Source organism: Ochotona curzoniae, unplaced genomic scaffold (genome assembly GCF_017591425.1).
Source record: "Ochotona curzoniae isolate NIBS_2020 unplaced genomic scaffold, NIBS_Ocur_1.0 contig_820, whole genome shotgun sequence".
NCBI lineage: Eukaryota > Metazoa > Chordata > Mammalia > Lagomorpha > Ochotonidae > Ochotona > Ochotona curzoniae.
The window spans coordinates 10,744-19,698 of record NW_024466572.1 but is presented as its reverse complement, the minus strand read 5'-3'; the positions used below and the strand labels follow the sequence as shown (position 1 = coordinate 19,698).

The following is an 8,955-nucleotide window of genomic DNA, read 5'->3' as shown; positions in this document are numbered from 1 at the left end:
CAAGAATGGGGACGGGGCCTCCTCAGGTGCTGAGGCCTGTGCAATGTTTGGAGAGTGTACCCCACTGCACAGTTCATCTGGGCCAGCTGGGGACATCAAGTGCCACATCAGGAAATGGAAAGCAGAACAGATCAGACCATTCTCCTGACCAAGCTTGCAGCAAGTACTCGGGTCTGTGGATGCACTAAGGTGGGCTTGGGCAGCCAGCGAAACTGGAAAAGATCTTCTCAACCATGAGGCAATAAAGCTAACAATGTGTCAGAACTGTCCAAATCACTCAAGCAACAGTCTGGGAATGTTCTTCCTCACATCGGGGTCTCTAAGGTGTCATCAAAGAGCCATCTCCTATCCCTGGAAGCTGATGCAGTTTGACAGCAAGGAGCGGTCCCCTCCCCTCCGACACCTCACTCCCATCAGTGGACAGATCAACAAAACAGAAAATCAGCCAAGAAACAACAGAGCTAATCTATACTGTGGACTAACAGAACTTCATTGCCATCTGAGAGAACTCATTCCACACCTCCAGAAAACATCCTTTTCATCAGCACATGGAATTTTTTCAGCATGCTTCACTGCTAAGATATAAAGCAAAAGTCTCAATAAATTTTTAAAAAATGAAACCATATCATTTCTCTTTTCTGATCACAATCTAATTCAGTGAGAAATTAACAACCTACAAATATCTGAAAGATATGTAAACTCACAAATGACTTAACAACTTGCTCCTAAGCAAAGAGCCACAGAAGAAATCAAGGAGAATCAAAAGCTTCCTGTAAACAAATGGAGATAGCACAATGCATCAGAATTGAAGGGACACAACAACAGCAGTGCTAACAGGGACTTTTATGGCAGCCAGCGCTTACACTAAGAAACTGAACGGTATCAGATAAATGGCATCAAGATAAAAGATAAACAACAAGAACCACAAAATTAGTAGGAGGAATGAAATTAGAGAATAAACAAAATAGAAAAACGATAAAAGATCAATGAAGAACAGATTTATTGAAAAATAAGTAACACTGATACACCACTAACTAAAATAAGAAAAAAAGGAAAGAGAGAGAGAGAAAGAAGGAAAAATGAGGACGGCCCAAGGACAAGTGGAGCAGGCCTGCAGGACAGTGTGAACCGAGGCACGTGCCCACTTACCCAGAGACGACACTGAGTGCCAGGCCCCAGCTTCCCTCTCATCTCTGCACCAAAGACTCCAGCCCTCCCAGAAAACAACACACAAAGTGCAAAGCCGCAGCCTGCCCTCATGGCCCCCATGCTGATGGTGAAGCAACCACCTGCACTTCCCCATCCAGGACAGAGGACTAAACTGCCACCTGCGCTTCTGGAACCCATGCCGAGGGCCAAGAAACCTCATGCCTTTCATGGACCATGCCAATGACCAAGCTGCCACCAGCCCTCCCAGACAATGCACAAAGGGCCAAGATACTGCCTGCCCTCCAGGAACACTCACCAAGGACCAAGCCACCACCTGCCTCCTGGACCCTGCACTTAGGGACAAGCCACACCTGGCCTCCTAGACCCCATGCAGATTGCCAAGCTGCAACCTCGCCTCCTGGAACCCTCACTGATTGCTAAGCCACGGCCCGTCCTCCTAAGCCCCGCAGGAAGGCAAGCAGCCACCTCCACTCCTGCACCATTGTGATTGAGATGGCCAAACTACCCATGCTCTTGGGGACAAGCTGCCACCTGCACTCCCACACAGGTGCTAAGGCCAAGCTGCCACCTCCCCTTCCTGGACCCCTGGACCTTGGGGGTCTTACCTTGTAGGTGTCCTTGTTTTCAGTAACAGGTCGGATGGTGCTGATGAAGCCCAGTGGGTCTATGAAGTCCTCCAGCGAGGCTCAAAGACCAGGCACTCTGGGACCAGGCACCAACTCGCACACAGCCGGCCCCATGTCCACCATGGCGGCCACTGAGAGACCCTCCCCAGGTGGGGGGCAGGTGGACAGCAGGCAGGATGATTTTCAGCTGGAGTCCATGAGCCCTTACGTCCTCTCCCGGAGCCGGAACCCGCAGAGCATCTCTTGCAAGAGAACAGTTCTCTGGAGAACCCAGTGACTTGTCCTCTTTCTCCACTGGCTCTTCACTGACTGAGGGTGCAGGGCCGCAGCATCTCACAGGAAGTGACCATGCGGCCAATCCCTCCGCGTCAGCACCACGCAGGATTCCTCCGCTGGACGCCCCACCTTTGGGGACCCTTTTCTTCCTCCTCCTGGACACCAGGGCGCCCTGCTGTGCTTCCTCTCCTCACCCTGGGAAGTTCTGTGTGGCCGGAAGGGGCTGTGGGGCTCCTTGTTGCACTGGGCTCTGGAGGCCCACTTACAGACATGCAATTTTAGGTTTTCATTGCTGTACAAATAAAATGTGTTCTATCAGTTTTGACATATTTCATATCGGTTTTGAAAAACTGTACACTACATTTGCTTTTTAAAAAACTTCTTCCATGTCTCTTATTGTTTTGTTTATTCATTCAACAAAAATCTTTCAGAATTTTTCTTCGGATCGAGAACCCTATGTGGCAGCCAAAGCACAGACGCTTTGAAAATAATTAATTTTTAAGGAGTTCAGGTGAAAGCCTAATTTTTTAAATGGATGAACTATTAAAAATGAAATAGAGTTATTGCCATGTTGGTGCAAGGAGATTAGATGATCATGTGAAAATTACCTGAAAATGAGTTGAACAGTTATGCTATCTTGTGAATTATTTCAACATGTTTAAAAGTAAATTCTAGTTTTTAAATTTATTGTAAATGGAGAGGCAGAGAAGGAGAGAAAGAGAGACTGAGCGTGAGCCAAATTCTAAATAACATTCCAAATACCTACACTACCACAGGCTATATCAGTCAAACACCAGGAGCCAGGAGCTCAAGTCCATTTTCCCATGTGGGTGGCATTGAATAGGCTATGTGAGCTATAACCTGTAGGCTTCTGTGTTGAGCATTATCAGAAAGCCAGGTTTGGGAATAGAGCCAGGCACTCCACCATGGCATGGAGGTGTCCAAGGCAGTATCTTCACCATTTGACTAATGTCTACCTCCCTGAAAGAATTACTATCATGCGAAGAAATGGTAGGTCCCAATTAAAACCAAAAGAGATTCCTTGAGAATTTAGAGTGAGAGGAAGAAGCAGTAAGTAGTGAATGGATTTTGACAAAAGAACCAGCAAAGACTTGAAAATGGTTTTGGGAAGATGGGAGAAATTAAGGTTGATGACAACAGCTGTCCAAACTAGCATTATTACAGAAATAATTAAGAGGAAATAGTTGGAAATATTTAATATGTAGAAATGCATGGATATATGCATTGGTGCATGAAAGCAAGGGAAAAATTAAAAGCATTATTATTTCATATCAGGTTACACACTATGGTGCAGAAATTCATTATAGTTCATAGAAAAAAACGAGAATCTGTTTTGATTATTGTGTCAGGGGGGTGTTAGCAATGGTGAAGTTTGACATTCTGGCGGCATAATAGTGGAGACTATGATAGGATTAAATGGGGACCAAGAGAGCAGTCTAGATTCCAGATATGGATTGTGGAGTCATCAACTGCTATCACAACTAAATTTGAAAAATAATAGAGGGAGCAGATGCTAAGTCAAAAAAAAATCCTTATCAAAGAAATGATCATCTGGAGGAGAAAAATGTTCTTTAGAATAGGTGAGCTCTTAGTTGACAGTGAAAAAAATTGTTTTGAATAGAAAATTACGGAGGATAACACAACAATATTGCATTATGAAGAACAGGCTTAAAAACACTCAATGCTTTCAAGTGCTATGTAAAATCAAATAACACAGTGGCCAAAGATTTGCCCGTCAATATGGAATGTGAGAGGAAAGTAACTGTGTCTCCTGGAGTAGATTCAGTGGAGTCATGCACATAGTCAAAGGCAATTTATACTACATAGAACTGGGCCCGGATGATAGAGTAATGGTTAAGGTCCCCACCTTGAACCCATTGGGATCTCATATGGGTGCCAGTTCTAATCCCAGCAGCTTTGCTTCCCATCCAGCTCCCTGCTGGTGGCCTGGGAAAGCAGTCAAGGATGGCCCAAAGTCTTGGGACCCTGCACCTGCTCCTGGCTTCAGATCAGTACAGCACCAGCCGTTGCCGCCACTTGGGGAGTGAATGATCGACAGAAAGATCTCCCTCTCTGTCTCTCCTCTCTGTACATCTGCCTTTCCAACAAAATAAATAAATCTTGAAAAACAATACATAGAACTTAGGGGAAGATTAACAAGAGAAAGCATGAATATAAGTATGTATTTTTAAAATACAGAGAGAAAAGGGGAGACAAAACCAAAGATGACTTCTCTTCACTCCTGGCTCATTTACTGTCCTAACGAACCATGCGTTTTTTCTGGATTACCCACACAGGTGCCAGGGATCCAGGCTCCCCTGCTGGCAGCCTGAAGGGAAGTGAGGCAGCTGGGACTCAAACTGGCACTGGTATGAATGCTGGTGGTGTAAGCCATGGTTTCACCCACTGCACCACAGCAGCACTCCTATGCTGCACGAGTTCTAACTGCCACACAAACCAAAGGAAATGCTTAGGTACAACCATCCACATCTAAAGCAATCTTCATAGCTGTGCAGATCATAGTAACAAATATCTCAAAACTATCCAACTACAACACAGTAAATGACATCTCTGTGATGAATCACGCTACTTTCAAACATTTGTGAAATGTGGAATAATGTGGGAAAACTCTGCTTGGTTTAATAATTCACATTTCTGTGAACTTACTGCAGACTTCTTATACACACTGACTTCAGCTTTTTTGGACAAAACTGTAGTTATTTTTCAATTCTTTTTATTCCTGAACTTTTACAAAAGATGTATTTATTTTCTGGAAAGGCAGATGTGTGCAGAGGAGGAGAGACAGAAAGGAAGATGTTTCATTTGATGATTCACTCCCCAAGCAGCTACAATGGCCAGAGTTGCACCAATCCAAACCCAGGGGCCTTGGCCTCCTCTTGGTCACCCACGCAGGTGCAAGATTTGAAGGCTTTGGGCCGTCCTTGACTGCTTTCCCAGGCCACAAGCAGGGAGCTGGATGGGAAGCAGGGCCGTAGGATTAGAACCGGCGCCCATATGCAATCCTGGTGGGTTTAAAGTGAGGACATTAACCACTACACCCAAAAATAAATCAACATTAACAAAAAGCTTCTACCCTTCCCTTCAAAGACATGCAACTAAAGGAATAAACTCAATCACCAATTCATTGCCATTGTTCATACATACCTTAGAGATGTGTCCAGATGTTGCCTGTCTCTGTGTGTATTCTGAAATGCTCTTTAAACACGGCTGGATGGAAGGCAAGTCAAGGAATTTAGCCACTAGACTACCACGGTGGGCCCATGGTTTACTCCTTAAAAAAACTTTTCAGAAATGTGGAGGGGGCTTATCTTCCCCATTTAAGGGTTCATACTGCAAATGTCCCTAAAAACTCCCAGGTCACAAGCAGGGAGTTATATGGGAAGTGAGGCCGTCTGGACGCTGGGATTAGAACCAGCACCCATACTGGATCCTTATATGTGCAAGGGGAGTACTTTAGCCACTAGCCTACTGTGCTGGGTCTCAGTTTGGTTTTTGAAGTATGAAACTATTCACTGTCTGCCTTTGTGCTAATCCTCCTGAAATAGTGATCAACACAATGGACTGACTCATTATTTTACCTTGTTTCTTATAAATTATCAAACATCAGTGAAATTCTAGACTCTAATTGGATCCATGAATGCTCACCTTGCAAAGTGTATCCACGTTCACATTATTTTTCATCCCTTGGTCCAATGTACAGTAGTCTTAAATCAAGTGGTCTCAGTTACTTTTAGTATCTTTGTAAATGTAAAACCTAAATTAAGTGTCCATGTACTAAGACTCTTGGTTTCTGGGCAGGCATTGGGCCTAACAACTGAGATGCTGCTTAACCTGCATCCCAGATGGAGAGCCTGGTTGAGGTCATGGATCCTCACCATCCTGCTGATGCAGACTCTGGGATCCAGCAGGTGATGGCACAAGGGTGAAATTAGTGTCACTCATGTGGGAGATTGGGACTGAGTCCTTGGCTCCTGGCTTTAGCCTGGCCCAGCCTTGGCCACTGCAGGCATTTGGGCTAACAGAAGGGAGCTCTTGAGCTCTCTCACTAGAGGGCATCTGACTAAGAGGCTCCTGTGCAGACAGCAATGTGAATAGTTACACATACACCAAGTTAGCTTCTCAAGAGCTATTGGAGTCAGGCAGGGGAAACAATGCCTCCCCTTGTTATATGCCTATCATGACACAGGCATGCAAATCAGGGAAAAGGTCCCAACATAAGAAGTCATCAACAAACATGAGCCTTTCTGCTCCCGAGAACATCATCTCCAGCATACACAGCATTAGAGCCTCTGCCCTCTCAGTGTCCTGACGCTGCACATGCATCATTCACTCTTTGCTCTTGTCATTTAGCTCTAATTTCTTCCTGAACTTTATAATCATGACAGCTCAAAGATTCTCCTTCGCACCTCAAATTCAAAAAGTTGGTATACCTTCCATCATTCCCATCTCCAACTTTCAAGTTTTAATGAACTCCAGGAAGATTCTACCTCTGGAAACAGCACTCCTTCTCATCCCCATGGAAGTTTATTCAAACATTAACACTTTCACCTGTTTTGACCTACTCCAGGACATTTCAGTAGTATTAATTGACTTTCTAGATGAGAGGTTCCCGATTCTTTGAACTTTGCCTTCATTTTCATGTCTGAAATTAGTTTGTTCAGAGTCTCAAATTTGAATTTTAAAATTTGCTTCTGAAAAAATTCTCCCTCCAATGAATCCCAAGGTTTATAAACTTTTCCAGTGGGAAGAAAATCAAGGGTATCAGAAAATAATGAAAGGCTGCATGTCTGGGTTTGTGTATACCCAGACTCAGTTTCCAGTTCTTCTTGCCTGCCTTGCACTGCCAAGTGACTACATATAAAGATGTGAAGGAGGAAAAAATATATAAGCTTGTGTTTCATACATGATGACATATTCATTTGGGAAGCATACCCATGGTGTAGTGATGAACTGCTATAAATTTTAATACACATACATTAAATCTAAATGTTAATGTTAATGCTCACAATTATATTTACAGTGCTAACAAGGGCCTTCTCATTTTCTAAATGAAAAATAACATGCTTAAGAGACAACAAAATGCCTTTTTTCCTGTATAGCTCTGGCAGATTTTGAAGAAGATTCAATGACCTGATTGAATTCCCAGCTTTCTTCCTTCTCATGTTCTGTTTCTATTATCCTTGTCCACTATATAATTGACTTCCTGGGCTTGTACACACATTTCATAAAATATTACAAAACAAATAATTGAATTAGAAAGGCATAGCAAAACCAGAAGAAAAAAAAATCACAACAGGAAACAAGAAGAGATGTCATCACTCACCAAGAAGGGTCTCCATTCTGCATCTGGAGATCTGCAGCTTCAGATGCTTCTGCAGCCCTGAGTCTCAGATTCAAGTCAAGGAATTCACCAGCCAGGGCCTGAAGCTGGTTGCTACCCAGTTTGCACACACCAAGAGCTGTGTGACATCCAAGGCTCCAGAAAGGTATAGTAGAGTAGATTATAGCAGTTAGCCAAGTGGCTGCTCTTGCAGAAGTCTCGGCCAGTGGTACCAGTGTCACATATTGGTGTCCTTTCATGTCTCAGGTACTCCATGTTGGATCCAGTTCCTGGACAGAAGAGCAGAGGAATGCCAAGTCCTTCAACCCCGACAACCACAAGGGAGAACAGGAGATAGCTTCTACTTCTTGGCTTCAGACTGTCTCAGCCACAGCCATTGTGGCCAAATGCAGAGTGGAACAAATTTAGACCTCTCTCCTCCTCAGTTGATCTGTCTGTCATATAAAACAAAAGAATGAATAAATAACCACATAAATAGAATGAATAGTTAAAAATACACACCTCACAGATCTTGTAGATAGCAGAATACAGGTACCCAGCAAAAAATCCATGAACTCAGGGAAGCCACCATGGCACCTCAATCTAATCCTTGGTCCCTTCGGTAATGGCATCCATTAGCAGCACTGGTTTGTAACATAGATGCTCCACTTCTGATCCAGCATTCTGCTCTGGCCTGGGAAAGGGATGGAGCATGACCCAAGTCCTTGAGACCCTGCTAGATCAATGTGAAACACCTGGGAGAAACTACTGGCACCCAGCTTCAAATTGGCTTTGATCTGGCCAACACAGCCCTATGTGCAGTGAACCAGCACATGGAAGATCACCCTGTCTCTCCTTCTCTATGCAACATCTGCCTTTCAAGAAAAAAAAAAATGAATGAATGAATTTTTAAACATTTAATGCAGAAAAACAAAGATGTTGCACTAAAGCATAAACTATGAACAATATGAAGAAATGAGATGGGAAATATTACAACTCTATGATACATGCCGGACAATCCCAATTGGCTACCACGATGTTAATGAAGTTCCAGAAGAGAAAGAAAAATGAATAGAAACGAGAACACAACATTTTAGAATTAATGCCTAAAACTGCCACTATAGGCAAAAAGAAAGCAACATGAATCTCAAGACTCAGAACTCAATTCCCACCTCTATAGTAAATATCTCCATGCTAGATCTCACTTTGAGCTTTTGCTCAAGAACCCTACGCCCTGATCAAATGAAGCAATCACGATCCACTAACATGCCCCAGGCTGACAGGTGCTCAATCTGTCAGCACAGCATCCTCAGAAACACTGGCTTTCTGAATGCTGACAAAATGAAACCCATAACCACTGAAGGCCAACCAGAGACGACACACAGCGGAAGACACCCTGCTCAACTAGTGTTGATCTAAAAACCTAACCTCTGTGGGAGTCTGAGAAATGAGATATATCTGTCTGTTTAAGTTATTTATTTTGATTGAAATGCAGATATACAGAGAGGAGAGACAGAGAGG

The 8,955-nt window shown here is 43.7% G+C and overlaps 1 long non-coding RNA gene across 2 annotated transcripts; it reads right to left on the bottom strand.

Moving 5' to 3' along the window:
* Window positions 1-1,671: 1,671 nt before the first annotated feature.
* LOC121164507 lies at window positions 1,672-7,994 on the bottom strand. Of its 2 annotated transcripts, XR_005885118.1 has the most exons (4): window positions 7,957-7,994; window positions 7,438-7,724; window positions 5,259-5,321; window positions 1,672-2,364 (listed from the first exon to the last, which is right to left on the bottom strand). It is a non-coding gene; the product is annotated as an uncharacterized LOC121164507 (long non-coding RNA). The 2 variants fall into 2 exon arrangements; XR_005885117.1 differs by lacking the exon at window positions 7,957-7,994 and having other exon boundaries at window positions 7,438-7,887.
* Between the last annotated feature and the right edge of the window lie 961 nt (window positions 7,995-8,955).